Source organism: Leptonychotes weddellii, chromosome 10 (assembly GCF_054177405.1).
Source record: "Leptonychotes weddellii isolate Sample4059 chromosome 10, ASM5417740v2, whole genome shotgun sequence".
Taxonomy (NCBI): Eukaryota; Metazoa; Chordata; class Mammalia; order Carnivora; family Phocidae; genus Leptonychotes; species Leptonychotes weddellii.
In genome coordinates, this window is record NC_138378.1 from 104292696 (window position 1) to 104314264 (window position 21569).

At 43.9% G+C, this 21569-nt stretch overlaps 1 protein-coding gene across 2 annotated transcripts in view; it reads right to left on the bottom strand.

Annotated features, from left to right (window-relative positions):
• The window catches only part of DPYSL5 (dihydropyrimidinase like 5), a 91859-nt gene that overhangs the window by 69195 nt on the left and 1095 nt on the right, over positions 1-21569 (bottom strand). Inside the window, exon 1 of one of the 2 annotated variants that reach the window (XM_081797076.1) lies at positions 9915-10392. The exons of the other annotated variant lie outside the window; for it this stretch is intronic. The gene's annotated coding sequence lies outside the window, so the exon portion shown is untranslated. Of the gene's footprint in view, positions 1-9914; positions 10393-21569 lie in introns of those variants that run through there. 2 annotated transcript variants of the gene reach the window in all.

Sequence of the window (21569 nt, forward strand, 5' to 3'; positions counted from 1 at the left end):
CAATTTGACTGATTAGGTTCAAAAGGCTTTTCCCGGCAGTTGAGTCTGAAAATGTGGAGATACCTTCATTCACTTAAACAAAAAGAGGTAATGAGCCCTTCCCTGGAGCCCTTGCTAGGCAGGGAGCACCTGCCGAGTAACTGCCAACAAAAGGGATGAAGTCAACATCTCTTGAAACAAGTAAATGGGAGTAAATGGTTGTCTGCCCACCTAATTCATCCTGAATGTCAGCATTTCCTTTTTTTCTTGTTCACCTGCTTCTGCTAGAAGAGAGGTGGGGTTGGAACTGATGACAGACAGCAAGTACTCTGATAAATACGGTTTATTCCCTTCTACTTTTCAGAAGAGCTGGCCAGATTCCCTGTCCCTGGCAGCCTCCTCCCCACCCCCAGCCCAGGCCAAGGACCTAGCCCTGAAGGCAAATCTAAAGACTAGAGTCCAACATGCTGAAGCTCGAGGTTAGGACACCTAGAACTGTGTTCCAGATCTTCTGCGGCTGAGGGTCAGACCCCAGACTCCACAGCAGGTACAGCAGGTACCTGATTCCCTGTGCCCACACCTTGTTTGGTAAAGGGCCTACTATCTCATCGCCAGGAGGCTGGCACATGCCTCGTCGTTGTTGCCTATCACCTTCTCCAGGGAGTGGAGGCCTGCCCATCCCTGTCTGAGGCCTCTCCACCTGCTGGCACACTCTCCTGACACCTCGTACCCACACTCCTGTCACTGGATTACTCGGCTATATAAGTATGTCCAAACCCTTTGAAATGGGACACTGAAAATCGCTGCGTCTACTGTGTGTGAATTGCACCCCAACAAAGCTGACCTAAAAACAAACAAAAAGGGGTACCTGGCTGGCTCAGTCCATAGAGCATGCAACTCTTGATCTGGGGGTCGTGAGTTCAAGTCCCACACTGGGCAGAGAGCTTACTTAAAAAAAACCAAAAAACAAAATGCCAAACCAAAACACATTTAAAAGAGAATTGCTAGGGTGCCTGGATGGCTCAGTCGGTTAAGCATCTGCCTTCAGCTTGGGTCATGATCCCAGGGAGCCTGCTTCTCCCTCTGCCTCCTTGTGCTCACTCTCTCTCTCTCTCTCAAATAAATAAAATCTTTAAAAAAAAGAGAGAATTGCTAAAAGGAGATCAGAAAAAAATGAGATAGAACTCAGTAGGAATTACATTTAGTGCTAAGCTTCTCGGCAGTCCAAACAGAAGAGGAAATGGTTTGGGAAGGAAAAACTTTCTATTGCTGGATAAAAGGGAGGCTCTGATTTACCCAGGAAAAGCCTTCTGATTTCCAAGTAATTCATTGCTCACTTCCATCCAACTGAACATTTACGAGAAGGTATCGGTCAGAATGTTTTAGAGAAAGCAGGTCTGCTCTCTATGTAGATAATTCCAGAAGGAATTTACTGGATTACTTTTTAAGGAGTAAGAAACATGCCAGATATATTCAACTGCAGTTTTGCAGAAGATGCAGAAATATTCTCCAATGACCATTTTTAATATAGACCAAACATCAATAAAAGGTCGAGGAAATACCACTAAATTTTTACTTAGTGATGACATTTCTATGGGGTGTTAAAGTAATAGAGTCCAATTATCAGTTTATATTTGGTGCTCTAACCTATACTATAAAGAGAATGCAAATATGTCTTGTCCATCCTTTAACTGGTAATGGTAAGAAAGGTGTCTAAATATTACTCCTTTAGGGGCACCTGGCTGGCTCAGTCGGTAGAGCATGCGACTCGATCTTGGGGTTGTGAGTTTGAGTACCACGTTGGGTATAGATTACTTAAAAATAAAATCTTTTTTTTTTTTTTAAGATTTATTTATTTATTTGAGAGAGCGAGAATGAGAGAGAGAGAGTACATGAGAGGGGGGAGGGTTAGAGGGAGAAGCAGGCTCCTCGTCGAGCAGGGAGCCCGATGCGCGACTCGATCCAGGGACTCCAGGATCATGACCTGAGCCGAGCCACCCAGGCGCCCACTTAAAAATAAAATCTTAAGGGGCACCTGGGTGGCGCAGTCGTTAGGCGTCTGCCTTCGGCTCAGGTCATGATTCCAGGGTCCTGGGATCGAGCCCTGCATCTGGCTCCCTGCTCTGCGGGAGGCCTGCTTCTCCCTCTCCCACTCCCCCTGCTTGTGTTCCCTCTCTCACTGTGTCTTTCTCTGTCAAATAAATAAATAAATTCTTAAAAAAATAAAAAATAAAATAAAATAAAATCTTAAAAAAAAAAATGTACTCCTCTAGTGGGGCCACCAGAACCTCAGCCATCACCTAAGCCAAATTCATGCTCCTTGATTTCCTCTCCCCTCAGCCCAGTGTTCCAAAACTGAGGAAAATGTGTACAGGTGACTTTAGGAGGTATACTACTTGGACACAAATGGCGTTGAATCACGAGCTCTCTTTCTATTCTTCTGATTACATCCAGGAAAACATCTCAGTGGGTGGGTGTGCATCTGCTAATACCTAGCACTTGTTAATTTCCTTTTTTTAATAAGGGGAAGAGCAAGGTCTAGTTCGCTACTGGAATTTAATAACCTTGATTGGCTTTCATTGTATTTCTTTTTCTAGCTATTTATTTATGGCAAATATTCCTATTTATGGTGTTAATGTTTCTCTTAAAAATTTAAGCACAAAACGTGAGCTATTTAAAGAAAAATATTAAGCATCAGCTCACAGATGGCATTATGAAAAATGGAAGGAAGGTATATGCAAACGACTTAGGTGAGGAGACAATGCTCTCGACCAGGGGTTACCAAACTTTTCCTGTAAAAGGCCAGAGAGTAAATATTTTAGGCTTTGTGGGCTACGGTCAGGGTTTGCCCACTAGGTGCTGGAGCTGAGCTGTCCGATGAGGTGGCCACTAGCCCTGTGTGGCTACTGAGCATGGTAGTATGACTAAGGAACTGAAATTTTAATTGTATTTATTTTAAGGCACTACACACAGTGCAGCTCCAGCCAGTGGTTAAGGAAGTATATATTCCATTCCAGGCTTAAAAGACAAACATCAGTGGAAAGATAACCACCCCTCAACCTTCTTTTGACTTTTTCTGCCTCGACCAGTTCATCATGAGTTATCAATATATTACATTTTGATGGCAAGTCATTGTCATTATAATCAGAAATAAACCAGGGATGCCTTCTCTGACCGTGATTATTAAACTGTTTGCAATTTCCTTAAAAAATGCAATAAGAAAATTAAATCCTCAAGATAAACATGGGAAAAAAGGACATAAAGTGTGTTATGATGGTATACCTAGGAAACCTAAGAAAATTGGTAAGGTAACAGATAATAAGATAAATGTAATAAAATTAGTATTTTTTTTTTCTATAATAGCAGCCAGCCAGCCAGAAATAGAAACAGGAAAAAAATGTGTTCACAATAGTGAAAAACACTGTGAAATACTTAAGCATAAACAGTAAAATACTAAGAAGGGTTCAGAAAAGGCAAATCTAAATAGAAAGTATTTTCTCTATTTTGATAGACTTTGTTTAGTGGCTGCTCAGAACTGGGGTTGGGAATGGGAGTGACTGCAAATGGGCTTGAGTTTTCTTTTTGAGGTAATGGAAATTTTCTAAAAGGAAATTGCATGATTAAATTGAACAACTCCTTAAATATACTTATGATCAGTGAATTGTATAAAGTGGGTGAATTTTATTGTACGTAAATTACACCTCAATACAGCTTCACAGGGGCGCCTGGGGGGCTCAGTCGTCAAGCATCTGCCTTTGGCTCAGGTCATGATTCCGGGGTCCTGGGATCGAGCCTCTGCATTGGGCTCCCTGCTCATTGGGGAGCCTGCTTCTCCCTCTTCCACTCCCCCTGCTTGTGCTCTCTCTCTCTGTCAAATAAATAAATGAAATCTTAAAAAGAAAAAATACAGCTACACACACACACACACACAGCTAACGAAGGCACAGATTCCTCTAGAGCTTCTCAAAGTACATAAAATAGGATCTAAACAAAATGAAACAAATTTATTCCTAGATGGGAAAAGCTAATATCATAAAATGTCAATTCTCCCAAAATTAATATATAAATGTAATGCAATTCCTATTAGAGTTCTTAATGTATTTATTTTGAAATGGATAATAATGGAATTGAGAAGAGTCAAGAAAATTATGAAAAGGAATACTGTGGGGTAGGGAAAGGACTGTCCTAGGAATATTAAAAGATGCTATATGCAATTACTATAATTAAAACTATAGTGTCAGCATATGATTAGACAATGGATGAAAGGAGCAGAATAAGTGCTTGGTAGCAGATTTCAATTAAATCTAACAAAAGTGATACTTCAATTCAGTGGAGATGAAATGATTTACTTAATAGATGGGGCTGGCACCGCTGGCAATTTGTCTGGAAGAAAATTAAATCAGCTCTCTACCTTACAGCATATACCCAAATCCATAATCCATCTGGAATTTATTTAAATGTAAAACATAAAGCAATGAAAATATTAGAAGCAAGCCCAGGAAACGACATGTATTATTTAGGAGTGGGGAAGCCCTTTTAACTCGGTCTGGAAACCCAGAAGCCATAAAAGAAGGGTCACGTTTCTGGCTTTATACACATTAAAAGTTTTGATAAAGTAAATGGTATCACAGAAATAGAAAAAGTTAATAGACAATAAATATCCTAAGAAAACATATGCAGTGCATGTGACAGCAATGAACTCTAACATAAACTGATAGGAAAAATACAACCAAGAGAAAGATGGGCTCAGGATATCACTAAGTGCTACAGAGAAGAGCAAATCCAAACGACCCACAACATATGAAAAGATGTCCAACTTCTCCAGTGATCAAGAAGATGCACATGAAAAGTCACAATGAAATGTCATTCCACATCCATCAGACTGGCAACAATTCCAGGGTGACATCTGACCTTGGCAGGACTGGTGGGGGCAGGGGGGAGAAGAGTGTGGGTTGGGAGTGGTTGCCAGGGTGTTGCTAATGAAAACATAAACTATCCAATGTTTTTAAGGAAGTCTGAAAAGTTGTCGATTAAAAAGCTCTCTGACTTGGCAATTGCACTCCCAGGTCTCTATCCATAGGAATAGAAGCAAGAGAACATAAGGAGACGGGTAGAGAGAGGCCCATGGCAGCAGTGTGGGTAGGGCAACAAGCCACCAAAAACTTGGAAACAAACGGAATGCCCATCAATGGGGAACGGTACTATCTAAAGGAAAACTGTTCCTCTACCCACAACATTTCTTCTTTTTTTAAAAGATTTTATTTATTTGTTTATTTAGAGGTAACATGGGGGCGGGGAAGGGAGAGGAAGAGAGAGAATCTCAAGCAGACTCTGCACTGAACTCGGAGCTGAACTTGGGGCTTGATCTCACAACCCTGAGATCATGACCTGAGCCAAAATCAAGAGTCGGATGCTCAAGCGACTGAGCCACCCAGGCACCCCTACCCACAACACTTCTGATGCTAACCACTGGAAGTTAATGCAGACCCCCAGGCTGAGGGCTCAGTCCCACAAGACTGCTCCCCCCACTGCAGATGCCAGTCACATGGACCAGGTTGTCACCTGTACTTCTGACGACTGGACTATAAATCAGGTGTTCCTATGACCCCCTCCTCAAGGTTGATAATTAGCTAGAACAGCTCACAAAGCTCAGAGAAACACTTTACTATGACCGGAAACAAGTCAGGAACATCCAACTGGAAGAGACACATGGGGCCAGGTAAGGGCAGGGCACATGGAGCTTCCATGCCCTCCCCAGGTGCACCACCAGCCCAGCACCTCGATGTGTTCACCAACCTGGAAGCTCTCCAAACGCCTCTGCTTGGGGTTTTTATGGGGGTTCCATTACAAAGACATGATTGATTCAAGCATTGGCTGTTGGTGATTAACTCAATCTCCAGCCCTTCTCCCACCCAGGAGGGGGCTAGAGGATGGGGGCTGAAAGTTCCAACCCTCTAATCACCTGGCTGGTTCCCGTGGCAACCAGCACCCATCCCCGACAGAGTCACCTCATTAGCAGAACTCAGGTTTGGTGAAGGGGGCTTATTATGAATAACAGAAGATGCTCCTCTCACCCCTGTCACTCAGGAAGTTACAAGCGTTTTAGGAGCTCCAAGGCAGGAACTGGGGATGAAGACCAAATACAGATTTCATATTATATCACAATATCGCATTATCCATGCCTTAAATATCATGCAACTCTTAAAAAGTCAGACCTACACCAACTGCGTTAAAGCTTCTTCCAGGGGTGGGGTGCCTGGATAGGTTCAGTGGGTTAAGCGTCCGACTCTTGGTTTTGTCTCTTGGTTTCAGCTCAGGTCATGGTCTCAGGGTCTTAGGCCTGAGCCCCATGTGGGGCTCTGCACCCAGTGTCCGCTTGTCCCCTTTGCCCCAACCCCACTCACACTCTCTCTCTCAAATAAATAAATAAATGAAATCCAAACCAAACCAAACCAAAAACCTTCTTCCAGGGATGTGTGGCTGGCTCAGTCAGTAAAGCATGTGACTTTTGATCTCAGGGTTGTAAGTTCAAGCCCCACGTTGGGCGTAGAGATTACTTCAAAATAAAATCTTAAAAAAAAAAAAAAAAGCCTCTTCTGAGTTGCAATAAGACAAGTCGTAGAGATAATATATTTTACCAAACTCGAACTCCAATACATGTATCTATAACATCCACACAGACACAGACATAATAGGATCCTATTCTGATAAAATGTACAAGGACAAAAAATATCTTTGTATCTTATTTATACACAATAATGTGCAGGGAGCAAAAGACGGGTGAAAACACCCATTTGTTTATACCGATTACCAGAGGGTGAGGAGGTGGCATTTAGTTGAAGAGGAGTAGAAAAGAGAGGGGGCAAGTCTATTTAAAAAAAAAGAAAAAGAAAAATGCCAACAATTAAAACAGGATGGATGTGTGTGTGTTGTGTGTGTGTGTGTGTGTGTGTGTGATGAAGATGATCACCAAAATGTGAAGGGTAGCTGTCTTAAGGTGGTGGGACTTAAGGTGACTTTTATTTCATTTACATTTAAATATTGTGTACATTTTTCGCAGTGAATATGTATTATTTATAAAACCAGGGGGAGAGGAAAGCAATAAAATCATTGTCATTGAAGCAAAACCTACCTCTCTGACCTTTAAGGCCGGTCAAGTTTACCGAGCCCCTGTTCTGTGCCCTGCACTGTACCAGACCTGCTTCATTTCTAAGCCTCATAGCCACACCACAAGGAATCAGGGCAATGGGGCTCAGAAAGGCTAGGTGGCTTGCTTGGCATCACACAGATTATCAGCAAGTCTGGAAGGCAAGATCCGCACCCAGATTGAACTCCCAGATGTTCTCTTTCCCGCCTCTGCACTGCACTCTCACAGTGTGGGCTCTGCTGGTCACAGGGCATTTACCTTCAGTCTGGCCAACCCATGTGTCCTTCCCCCAAGCTGCCCCTCACTGTCCTCGACGGCAGGCTGCAACATGAGCACCACAGACTCTCTGCCTCTGAGAGTCTCAAGTCTACCACTGTGTTAGCATTTCAGCCTGGGACTGCTGGAGGGGCGAGTACTGGGCATCACAGATATCTCCGTGTGAACAACTGGGATCCTACCAGTTGCACAGGACCCTGTCAATATTCACTACTACTTAAGAGCTGAAAAACACAGAGAAGCCCTGAGTTATGTTTTCCAGGCTCTTGATGTTCTCTTCACCCACAGGGTCTTTCGCATGGGCCATACTCATTACTTTAAATTCTTTTTTTTTTTTTTAAGTAGGCTTCACGCCGGACGTGGGGCTTGAACTTACGACTCTGAGATTAAGAGTCGCAACACCCCGGTCGCTCCTGTCTGATTCTCCCTGACAATCTTGCAAAAAAAAAAAAAGAGTCACATGCTCTACCAGCTGAGCCAGCCAGGTGCCCCAACCTTAAATTCTTATACAAGAAAATACTCGGATTACTCCAAGCTCACCATAAACTAAAAAAGAAAAACATAAACCTATTTACACATCTTAGCTGAGAACAGAGGATTCCACAATTGGGAGGAAAGAGCGCATTTTCTGTGCTATTTACTGGCTAAGCATGCACAAAAGGTTGTCAAAGAAAGAAAGAACAAGAGATGGCATTTTAACACAATCTTTAGAGGAAAAGCGTTGCATTTATTCACACATGCACATTAAGCATAATATATTTTCAACCTTGTCATTGTATTGTCATTGGTTTCCATTAGGAAAGGAAAATCGCCGAGGGTGGTCTGGAGGCCCGGGGCACTGGTCAGTCTGTGTAAACTCAGGCAGATAAAGACAAGGCCTCATTTTCCACCCTCTGGGCCCCCTCTTTGTCACTCCCCTGAGCACACAAACCCCCAGAGGGGAACAGCCGGGAAGGGACAGAAGTGTGGGGGTGGGGATGTGCTCAGCTGCCCCTAACGACCTTCAGTCTGCTCCTCCCCCCCTCTGACACCAGCCACACACATCCCCTCTACGTCCTTGGCCCCATCCAGTAGCTTTACACCCAATGCTCTGCCCCAAATCCTGCCCTAACACCTTGTCAGAAAAGGCCTTTGATGTCTCCTAACAGCCAGATCGTTCTCTCAGCATGAGGGCGACATTAACTACATTCTGCCACTTCTCAGACAGTATACAATCTGCAAGGCCGGGCCTCCCTCCACCTTTTTCTTCCCACAGTACTTACTTAGCATGGTGCCTGGTGAGCAGCAGATGCACAGAGAACGTTAATCATCTTCCCCGTTAAGCATCTACTCAAATAATCCAACTTCTGGATTTTTATCTGCTCTAGATAGAAAGATCTATATACTGTCAGAATTATCTAGGCCTGCTCTTTCAGACCAGGGCCCAAAGAGAGTGGCATGAGTGAGCCTCAGGGTCCACAGGACACCTCTTCCTGGAGCACTTTGGTGGGGCTGAACATTTTAACAGTATGTAATTTCCAAAATTCTTTATAACTTCATGTCAACACACAAAAAAAGGGTATATTGTGAATTAGAGTGTAGACACTGCATTCATTTTTTTTTTTAAGATTAAAAAATGAACACTCACGAAAGGCCATATATATTCCATTCATACGAAACATCTGGAACAGACAAATCTACAGAAAGTGGATTAGTGGTTGCCAGGAGCTGGGGGTGGGAGGAATGGGGAGTGACTGCTAATGGGTAAGGGGTTTCTTTCTGGGGTGATGAAAATGTTCTAAGGTTAGAGCATGGTGATGGTTATACAACTCTGTGAATACACTAAAAACCACTGCATCGTATCCTTTCCAGGGGTGAACTTTATGGTATGTAAATTATATCTCAATAAAGCTGTTCATATGGCTTCAAAGACTTCAAACTTACATCAGGGTGCTGTAGGCTAAGCCCACAGGGCAAGCTTTAAGTAGTAATAGGGAAGAATGGAAATTCCAGGCTGGTCTGCAAGTCAAGAAACAGGTGCCCAAGATGATATCTAGAATACAGGTGTCAAGAAATAGCCCCACGGGGCGCCTGGGTGGCTCAGTCGTTAAGCGTCTGCCTTCGGCTCAGGTCATGATCCTGGGGTCCTGGGATCGAGTCCCACATCGGGCTCCCTGCTTGGCAGGAAGCCTGCTTCTCACTCTCCCACTCCCCCTGCTTGTGTTCCTGCTCTCGCTGTGTCTCTCTCTGTCAAATAAATAAATAAAATCGTAAAAAAAAAAAAAGAAATAGCCCCACGGCTCCTGGTCAGCAACTGTAACTGAACCAGTGTCAACCAAGGAAGATACCCAAGGCACAGAGCCAGGTTCTGGAGGCCAATCTGTAGCCCACGTCAAAGCTATGCCACAGGGTGTAGAGGGGAATGTGGCTTTACAGAGCTGAGAACCAAAGTGGTGGGATGGGCCAAGGGCAATGCAGGTGGCTGGCTTTGTGTGAATGTAAAGGGACATTCAGGTGACCTGTGGGAACCTACCTCAAGTTCCCTCAGATTGCTGACAGAATTCATTTCCTTATGGTTGTAGGCTTTCAGCTAAAGGCCACTCTGAGCTCCGAGAGGCCACCCAATTTCTTGCCAAGTGGGCTTCCCCAACACAGCCACTGACTCCATCAGGCAAGGAGAGTCTCCAGAGCAAGTATCCTAGCAAGACAGGGTCCTGTATATTACATAGTCATGGGAATGACATCGTCACCTTTGCCATCTCCTATTGGTAAAAGCAAGTACAGGAAGAGATTACACAAAGGTATGAACACCAGGAGTTGAGGATCCTGGCGAGGGAAAACATGCCTACAAGTAACCAAAACGTTAAGCAGAATGGAATGAATTCTACAGGATGATCCGGGGGCTTCTTAACCTGTCATTTGAGACCAAAGAGAGAAAAATCACCAGATGCTTTCTCTGCACTGAAACAGCTCATTGGAAGTTCAACTGCCCTGGAGGTTCCTCCTCTGTGAAATGATGAAATGCTACCAGAGGTTCTTCTCAGCCCCCATGTCCTATGATGCCACCTGGCCCACTGGAGGGGTTCAATAGCACCCCTGTTCCATAAAGGAAGGGATGAAGGAATGAGCACTCGTACACATTATGGTGGGAGGCTCATGAGGCCCAGTTAGCGCTTCTCATCTTCTGTGTCCTAAGATTTACACCAAATTTTCCTGAATAAAAATGATGAAAAGGGGAAATATTAGAAATGCTATGTGTTAACTGCAGGAATGGGTTGTCCTCACTTCCTGGTCCCCGCACCTTTTTTTTTTTTTTTAATGGGTTACACATTCTATCTCTTCAGTGGCTCAAAAGCCTTCTCTGCATGCTTGTGTCTTATTTTGGGGGGTCCTCCACATGGGGGCCCATTTGAGAACACAAGCCATGAGCATGGGGCCGAGAACTAAACCCTTCTCAAGTTTTCCTGAGTCCCTAACAGGGTGAGCCAGAGCCAGTGAGGGCTGCCAAATTATTATTATTGTTTGAACAGGTAAAATACATATATGACAAACATTTAAGACCATATAAATAGTCCCCTCCTCTAGAGATCAGCACCATCATGGTTCCTTTGCATGGACAATCTATGCATATTTAAGCATCTATGTATCTATTTTGTATTGCACAAAGGGCAGCATGCATTAAATATTGCTCTGCCTGCTTTCTTTCCATTGTGATATCAATTGGAGGTTGTTATATACCAGAACAGAAATATCTGCCTTGTTTTCTTAATGGCTGCTTAATATTTCTTTGTAAAGGATGTATCAGAATGTATTCAATTAGCTCTCCAATGATGGGAATTTAGGTTCGGTCTAATTTTTCGCTAGCATAAGCAATGCTGCAATAATAGTCCTTTGTATTTCTCATCATGCACGTATGCTAGCAGATCTTTAGGATAAATTCCTAGAAGTGGTCTTGCTGGGTGAAAAGGTGTGTGTATTTTAATTCTGACACAGTGCCCAACCGCAGCCTGCAGGTTTCAGCTGGTAAGACATCGTGCCACTCCCAGCAGGGACAGTATGGCTGTCACAGGACATCAAAGCTGTCGGACAGCATCTAGTCTCCATTTCCTCATCGTACAGAGGGAATGAAACCATTTTGACTGAATTTCCTGGGTGGTCTCTATTATTTCTGCACCAATGACCATATCGTCCAGCCCGTTCATGTGACAATCATAGAGCTTTGAGCATACTTTTACAAATACCTTTACATATCTCAAAGCACCGAACTTAGCACCTAGAGACTTCCATTAGCTCTGCTCACTGAGTGCTTACCACGCAGCCACCAGGCTCCATGCATGTATGCCGTTAGTCCTCCTCACAAACATTCTTTTAGATCACGAGAAAACCGAGGCTTGGGGAGATGGACTTCGCCGGACGCCTCCCACCCCCAGAAAGTCGCAGAGTCAGGATTAAACCCACCTCTCTCCCGAGGGCAAGCTCCTTCCCGGAAATTGCTGTGCGCCTTGAGGGCGACTCAGGAAATATCGCGAGAAGAGGTTCCGAGCTTATCTCAAATACAGCTCAGCGCAAGTCGAGTCCGGTTATGGCCGGGTTAGCAAACCTTTCGCTTGCCATGCTGCCCCAACGTTCATTTCCGGTTCCTGGCTATCTGCGTTCTACTCCCAAATGTTTAGAATTTAACTAAGTACGGAGTGCTCCCGTTAACTTCGTGATCCCTCCACAACTTGGAGACCATGTCCTGTCTTTCACAATGGCCAACTTTGGGTGCTCTTTGTTATTAAGAAACAGCACAGTTTTGGGGCACCTTGGTGGCTCAGTCCTTAACCGTCTGCCTTCTGCTCAGGTCCTGATCCCAGGGTCGTGGAATCGAGCCCCGCATTGGGCTCCCTGCTCAGCAGGAAGCCTGCTTCTCCCTCTCCCACTCCCCCTGCTTGTGCTCCCTCTCTCGCTGTCTCTCTCTGGCGAATAAATAAATAAAATCATTAAAAAAAAAAAAAAGAAACAGCACAGTTTTACAGAATTTTTTGATAAAAATCTGCTTTACTCAGGGTCATCTGCCCTCCAAATTATTACTGCAGTCCTGTTTTTAATTACCGATCATCTCAGAGCATTTTATGCCTACATTTACAAAAATTCTTTGACGACCAACTTGCTAACTAAGACTGATTAGAAAGCAATCAGGGAACTTTGTGAAGTTGGTCCTTAAATCAAGGAATTAACATACATGTATGCATTTGTCTTTAAGGGCAAACTGTCAGGTACTATGATTAAAATCTCATACCGAAAACTCTTAAAGGGAATCTCAATTCTCAAAAACATATCAGCTGGGTGATAAAATCATGTATGTGATTTCACAAAGATGTGAACAGTATTTAAAATAATAGAAAAGAATTGGACATAATCTAAATGTTCATCAATAAGTAAATGTTTAAATACAGTAGTAGTGTGCCTGTGTGTCTGGGTGGCTCAGTCTGTTAAACTTCTACCTTCGGCTCAGGTCTTGATCCCAGGGTTCTGGGATCGAGCCCCGCATCGGGCTCCCTGCTCAGTGGGGATCCTGCTTCTCCCTCTCCCTCTGCCTGCCACTCCCCTTGCTCGTGCTCTCTCTCTGTCAAATAAATAAATAAGATCTTAAAAAAAAAATACAATAATGGACCTTCTAATGGAATGGTAGGCAGCCATTTAAAAGTTTACATTTCTAAATTAGGTAGAGACATAAAAAAGGTTTTTTTTAATGTCAAATGAAGAAACTATATGAAATAGTATCCATACTGTGCTTACAACTCAGTAAAAATTATGTGAGTGTATGGACAAAGGTTTGACGGAACAAGTAATCATTACTTAGCTTTATTAGCAAACGGTCTATAGGAGCTTTATAATTGAGTAAATATTAGAATATTATACATTTTATTTATTTTTTAAAGATTTTATTTATTTGAGAGAGCGTGAGCAGGTGCGGAGAGACAGAGTTTGGAGAGGGAGAAGCAGGCTCCCGGCTGAGCAGGGAGCCCCAGTTGGGGCTCGAGCCCAGGACCCTGAGATCATGACCTGCGCCGAAGGCAGATGCTTAACTGACTGAGCCATCCAGGTGCCCTGGAACATTATACATTTTAAAGGACAAATCAAATCCTATATTATATCTAAGTGCTTAAAGGACTCAGAGTCCAAGCAGTAAACCTAGGTTTTAAAGCAATGATAAATCTTGTCTTGCTCACTTGCTTGTATGAGGACAGATACAAACATGGCAGTTCATATGAAAGGAAAAAAGTCTTTCTCAGGAACAACTTGGGCTCTGAATGTCCCATATGGAAAAACCTGCAGAGTTAGGAATTCACGACTGCCTTGTCATGCTCCCTTGGTGGTCCAGGCTTCATTACCATCATCCAGTAATCCCACCTAAACTGCTGTCCTTGATCTACACTGGCCATGTTTACCGCTGTCATCTCTCGTGGATTAACAAAGACCAGCCATGGCGATGAGATGGGTTTGCCTTAAATCCATAATCTGAAGGCTACTGCTCTATCTTTGTGCCTCATCCCTATTGGTTTTCAGTAGTTGCAGAGGCTTTTTTCCATTATAATCCAACTATAAAAATCATGTCCATTTTAAATCTTTTTAGAAACCCGCAAAAAAAAAAAAAAAAGGGATATATGCTATAATTCCTATTCCCAAATAAGAAATCTGAACTCTGTGATTCCAAGCTGCCACCTTTTGAGGGATTTTTGTAACCTACAGAAATGACACAATTCAAAATTGCTATTTGACCTGATACAAGAAACGCAAAATGGTTAACAGAAGAAAAAATCACTTGTTAATCTTGTTCAAGGCTGATAGGACATCTCTGGAATGATCTTTGGACCCATGTTGCAATTATAATCTGATACTCATCTTTTCCTTAAAGAACATGAGTAAGGAAATTGTTGTAGCAAGACTAAGGTCGAACCACAACCATTAGCTTAAAAATGTTCATTTCAGCTACTGTGGAATCAGACACAGCTTCAAGTTCTATTTTTTGCTGAAGAATAAGAATTGGAAACCAAACTCTGATCAAGCCACGACATGATGTCAGCCTCTTGGGTTTCTAAAAATGGTTTAATCACAAAAGTGCATCCCTCAGAGTGTCTTTTAAAAAACTCTTTTAAAAATGTTTTTAAATCACCATTAATCTTACTATTTGGCATAATCTACTAAAAAATAACATATGCAAACCCTTGACCCAGCAATTCCACTCCTAAGGATATACCCAACAGAAACATACATATGTTCATGAACAAAAAATGTACTAGGTTATTCACAACAGCACTATTCAGGATAGCTCCAAACTGGAAACTACCAAAATACCCATTAACAACATAATGGATAAATGAACGATGGTACATTTATACAATGGAACAATGTGTAGCAATGAAAATGAGCAAATGAAATCCAATAAACATAACATTGAGCAAAAGAAGCCACTCATGAAAGAGTATCCACTAAAATGATCCCATTTGTGAAAAGTTCAAAACAGGCAAGGCTTATCTATGCTGTAGGAAGTCAGGATGGTGGTTAGTGACACTGGAGGAAGATCGGTGACTGGGAGGGGACTTAAGGGGGGGTGCTTTGGGAGGGCGCCCGGCTAGCTCAGTATGTGGAGCATACGACTCTTGATCTCAGGGCTGTAAATTTGAGCCCCATGTTGGGTGTAGAGATTACTTTAAAAGGGGGGGAGGCTTTGGGGTACTGGTAATCTATTCCTTGGTCTGGTGCTGATTACATGGATATGTTTAGTTTGCAAAAATTCATTAAGCCACACACGTATGATTTGTATATTTTCTGTATTTGTGTTATATTTCACGAAAAAGTTTAAAAATAAGAATATTTTAAAAATACACCCTCACCTACCCCACCCTCCCGAAGTCACCATCTTATGCATATGTATTGCTCGCACACTTGGCAATAGGGCAACCTTAGAATAATCCAAGTAACTTCACTGAAGTTGAGTTTCACATGTGTTGGAAACAGAGCTTAAAAAACATTAAATGAAAAAATCAGAAGCTGTGTTTGAATTTTATAACAGAATGAACCTATCAATCCACAAAGACAGAAATCTGGATGAAGTAGTAAAAATGAGAAAGGAGAGGGCTTCTCCGTCAATAGTAGGTCATGCTCCGTAGAGGGACAAAGGCAAGGACAGGACCAGACAAAAGCAGGGAGAATAAAGACCCAAAGCCTGAGAAATTAGAGTGAGCCCATGGCGGATTTGAAATCAACAAAGGGGCTGCCTGTCAATGGACGTGGAGGTGACACAAAAGATGGTGTCTGATGAGTGGGAGACACATTCACAGGGAGCTGAGGCAGGGACAGACCCAAAAACTTTGCTGAGCCAATGAAAATGCACAGGTGTTGGGTGGGGAGTGACACCACACTCAATGCAGAATGCAGATACTCTTCTTTTTCCAAGAGAATCTAGTCATTCATAAAACCTCAACTGCACTTGAGCCAAATGATTTTAAATTTAAATGGGGAACCAGAGGTCTCAATGACCGGAAAATCCTAAAAAATATCATCAAAATCATTCAGTCATTCTTTCAATATTATTGAATGCTTACTCTGAGCAAAATTTCATGATGGAAGCTACATGGACCAAAAACAGGTCCAAGTACTATTTGAAACAAGGCGAGGAGAACCATTTTGTAATGGAATAGCCCATTGCTAAATTCTTTTGTTTACTGTAAACTCTACACCCACCAGGTAAGGTTCTTAGCTTGGAGTAGTATTCAAAAGCGTAGACTCTGTGATAGTTGGTTTTTTATGTCCACTTGGCTAGGCTATAGTACCTGGCTATTCAATCAAACACTCATCTATAGATGTTGCCGGGAAGGTATTTTGTAGATGTGGTTAACATCTGTCATCAGGTAACTTTAAGTAAAGGAGATTTTCCTCACTAATATGGGTGGGCCTCATACAATCAGTTGAAAGACCTTGAGAGAAAAACTGAGGTTTCCCTGAAGAAGAAGAAATTCTGCCTTAAGATCTCAACATCAGAGGCACCTACGTAGCTCAGTCAGTGAAGCGTCTGACTCTTGATTTCAGCTCAGGTCATGATCTTAGGATCGTGAGATCGAGCCCCACGTCAGGCTCCACGTTGAGTGTGGAACCTACTTAAGAGTCTCTCTCTTCCTCCTTCCCTCCCCTACCCCTCTCTCCCTCTCTCTAAAAAATAAAGAGCTTAACATCAGCTCCTGGCTGAGAGTTTCCAGCCTGTTGGCCTACCGTATACATATCAGATTTGCCAGACTCCCAATCACATAGGCCAATCCTTATTGGTTCTGTTCTCTGGAGACCCCCGACTTACACAGACTCTAAGCAGACTCCTTGGGTTTGAAATTTGGTTCTGCCGCTTCACTAGCTGGGTCATTTCTGTAGCTCTGTTATTTCAACTGTAAACTGGGGATAATAATATTACTTAACTCATAGGAACTAGAACAACCCCTAGCACAGAGTAAATGCTTTGAAAGGGTTTGTTAAATAAGTCATTCTGTGGTGTCGAGTTTATTTCTTAGCAGAAAGACCTGAGATATTTTTATTCCCAACAAACTGTCAACAACCAAACATGAGTGCTCTTTCCCACACGAAAACCAGAACAAGCTTGGAGCAGCAGCCCCTCACCGGTTACAGGTGTCTGGTGGTTCTTTTAGATGGTGAAGGAGCAGGTGAGATGCCAGGTTAGCTCCACACATGGTGATGATTTGGCAAGGCTGGCATCAGAGCACTTCTGGAACATTCTTCACTGCAAGTTCTCAGCTGCTGACAACAGCTGTGCTTAAAGAGGCTCAGACTCAGCAGAGAGCTATTCCTACTATTTGCAAGGGTGGGAGTTCATAAAGGGGTCCTAATCATTCTTTCTGTTGCAATTAAAGATTAAATGGAGAAAAAAATTAACAAAAAAAGGGGCGCCTGGCTGGCTCAGTCACTAGAGCATGCAACTCTTGATCTCAGGGTTGCGAGTTGAGCCCCGTGTTGGGCACAGAGATTACTTAGAAAAAAAAAAGTCAGAAAAAAGATTAAATGGGGAATCCAAATGTTGTTTTTGTGGGCATATTCTGGGGGGAGATTGTAATGTGGTGATAACTAACATTTGCTGAGCACTTAGTAGGGGCCAGGCACTACTCTCAATGCTATATAAACAGTAACTCATATAATCCTCATTGTATAAATGGAGAAACTGAGTCCCCAAGAGAAAAGTAATTTGCCCAAGGATAGACAGACAGAAAGTGGCAGAGTGGGGATTTGACCCCTGGTTTTCCGGCTCAGGCCCAGGCTCTCCCTCTTGTGCACATTGCCTCTGAGTCTGGACTGTGAGGAGAGGGTCCAGGAACAAGCACTAGGCTGATTGATGGGAGGGCATGAGGGGGGCACCTGGGTGGTCCAGTTGGTTAAGCGTCTGACTTCTGTTCAGGCCATGATCTCAGGGTCCTGGGATCGAGCCTGGCTTTGGGGCTCCATGCTCAGTGGGGAGTCTGCTTGTCCCTCCCCCGCTCCTCCCCGCTCCTATGAATGTACATGCTCTTTCTCTCAAATAAATAAATACAATCTTTTTAAAAAATGGGAGGGCATGAGGGCTCAGGGGATTCTACAGTTAAATTTATTTCTTTTAAGTTGAATGGGTTTCAAAGACTGAAATAAAAGAAATCATAAACAATATTCCTTCATGAACTTCTCTTGTTAAAGTATATAATGTGCCCGCTTTATACACAAATATCAAATTTCATTAAAGATTCCTACCACAGTATTTGAACCTTTCTTTAATCTTTATATAAAAAATTTAAAGCAGGGGCGCCTGGGTGGCTCAGTCGGTTGAGTGTCCAACTCTTGGTTTTGGCTCAGGTCATGAATTCAGGGTTGTGAGATCTGCCCGGCCTGGGGCTCCACGCTCAGCACAGAGGCTGCTTGAGATTCTCTCCCTCTGCCCCTCCCCCCACTCAAGCTCAAGCTCTCTCTCTGAAATAAATTAATTAAAAAAAAACTTAAAGCAAAGAGACCCCGAAACTATTTCTCATTTATTCACTAGCAGTGCAATAAAATCAAACACCTTACTTGTCATTCTCATTTAATTTCACAGTACGCCAACTTCTTCCTATAGTTTTTCACACTGACAAAGATTTTCTGTATTATTGTTCTCCTATACGATCCTGTGAACTAAGTCTTAGAAGACTTTTCTGAAATTCTTTTCTTATAGTTCAGAAAACAAAAAAGAACAGGATCAGATTCTATCAGAATTTGGTTAATTTTTACACCAAAAAGATAGAATCTTAGATTTTTTTAAATGTAATCTCTACACCCAAAACTCATCACCCCAAGATCAAGAGTCGCATGCTCTACTGACTGAGCCAGCCAGACACCCTGGGGTCTTAGATATTGTTTTCTAATAATACCGACTTCTCTGGCTCTGTATAATTATCTAAATCCTAATTTACCCCAGAGAGGTGTCCAGTTGTGATAGCCTTTGGCCTATAGTTCCCTGGAGCTAATGTAGGATTATGCTGACTCCTGGGTCAGAGGAGCTGTTATGAAGGAGGGAAAATTCCCAGATATCCATGGTAGAAGAACAGAGAGAGGTGGACGTACCACAGATGAAGCCTACACCAAGTCCCCAAACTTAACTGTGGCCAATCATGTACACTTGCTTTGCTGCATGCCTTGCTGTTCCCATTGGTGGAAATACCCGTGCATTCAGCATATTGAAACTATCCTGGCTTATATCTCTATCTTGGAGAGGCTATGCTGAAAACAGCCAGGTCTTCATGTCCTATGAGCATCTTTTTTTTTTTTTTTTAAGATTTTATTTATTTATTTTAAAGAGAGAGAGAGCACGCACGCACAAGCAGGGAGATGGAGCAGAGGGGTCGGAAGAGGTTAGGGAGAAGAATCTCAAGCAGACTCATGCTGAGCATGGAGCCCAATGCTGGGCTCGATCCCATGACGGACTGGAGATCACGACCTGAGCAAAACCCGAAGTCGGATGCTCAACCAACTGAGCCATCCAGGTGCCCCTATGAACATCTTATATATACCTAGCTGAGGTCCCCAAGGTCAGGGAGATGGGAGTTAACAATGGCACTCCAGAATTCTGGGGTCCCCTGCCCCTCCCTTCTGGGCGCTGTCTCCCAGACATTTTCATAAGAGGTAGGAGGGGGATGCTGCTTTTTCTCCATCTTCCCTGTAGAAATGGGCTGGTCATACTGGCATTCCTCATCTATGGACTCCCCAGGAGGAAAATATTGGGTTGGATGTTCACACAGTGCTTGACAGGGTTACAACCTTAAACAAATCCATAAAATTCTTTCAAAAAGAATAAACCAACAAAACATTCTCTCCTGAAACTTTCCCCCTTGGGTAATGACAGAAAAACATTTCCTACTGGAGCTTTTTCATAAGAAAAAACTTTCATGTCAGATTTTAGGTTTTCTAATATTGAGATTCCTGGTTTGCATCTGTAGAGATAGATAGGTCTAGTCTATTAACTTAGCTTAAAACATCCAATGAACATTCCAGCTAATCCTCTCAGACAAGTTTTGTAAATTCTGAGAGGCACCGCCTCAAAACACCATCCTTGAAAACCAGCAAGATATAGTCTACTTGCTTTCCTATGACCACTCGGTATAGCCCAGATAGAAGGCCTTCAGGTTGGCAACTATCGAACGTTCTGGGCAAGAGCCAACAGTGACATCACAGCCTTATGCATCAACCTGGTTAAGAAAGAAAATCCTGGGTTTCAAGGCTAGACAGAGCCAAGGCTCATCGGTTAACTTAATGGCAAATATAAGTCACAATGATTAGGCCTGTGATGCTCTGTCTTTTATCCACGATTCCTTTGCTCTTGGAATAAAAATGCTTCTGCCTTGCCTTCCCTCCCCACTTTTTTGTTAAATGAACGGCAATTTAAAAGTATAAACCTTATGCTAAAGAGTCACCTTTAATATAAACTATACAATGATCAAAGAAAACCTCTAAACCAGAATTTTAGGATTGGGCAGTCCTTTCACATGTCAAGATGCTGCAGCCCAACATGAAAGATGCTTACACAGCCAGCAAGACTACGAGTGCATGGAAAGCTCTGCTGAATCCCTGTTTTGTGCTTCCATTTCTGTTCATCTGCTTTCCCATGGGCAAGCAGCCACCTCCTATCACAGAGCCATCCCCGTCTTAGGTCAGCAGACAATATGGGCAAAATCTGCAAAGGATGGACACACTGGCTTGGGTGTGGTCACTGGCAATGGGAAGCTTTGGACCCCGGCTGCAGGCTCAAAAAGTCAGGAGCCGCACCCTTGGCGGGTAATCTCCAAAACCACTTCTCTGGATTTTAGCACACAATCCACACCAACCCTGACTGCTCCCTCTATGAACACACAGCAGACCTTAGACGTGGCCAGTCTCGGCAGACAAAGCCGACTGCTCAGGGGGCTCACTCTGCACCGAAGCAATCTCCAGGTCGCCGCCAGGCCACGTCTGGGCTACTGGTCAACCAGCAAGGGGGCAGGCGGCCGGCGCCGAGGCCAGCAGGCACCAAAGCCGGTGGTGGGGCTTTCTGCCCGACCCCCAGTCTGGGGGGTCCTGAGACTCACACCAGGGAATTAACAGCGGGGCTTGATGCCCCAACACAAACCCCAAAAGACGAGAGCATGCCCTGAGATTTCTACGGGAGCATTTTCTGCACCAGAAAACTGCACACTTGAGTTCTGGGGGGGCGGGGAGGGGAGAGGCCCTAGTTCGGGGTCGGGTGGATACCAGTGCCGGCTATTGTTCTCCCGGTCTCTCCGGCGGGAGACGTTCCCCATCCCGCCTCCCAGCCAGCATCTGCCACTGGACCAAGCCTTTCAGCTCCGAGAAGAAAGGGGTGTGGCCTGCGGCGCTGCGGATTATCGCAAAACCTGAAGCGAGTCCCTACGGGCTGTGTCAGGCTGGGAGACAAAGCTCCTGGTGGGGACGGCTCAGCCCAGTCTCCGATCCGCCATCCCGGGTCTGTCGTCTGTCCAAGGGCCACGCCCAGCTGACCACCTGGACCGCCAGGCTCCACGTCGCGAGCCGAGGGTCTTCAGGCCCGAGACCTGCCTCCCAGACGCCCGCCCCTCCCTGCACCGGAGACCATCCTCCCCTGGGAGCCCTCCCTCCCCAGAGAGTCCCTCCCCCGGCCCGCGCGGGTCTC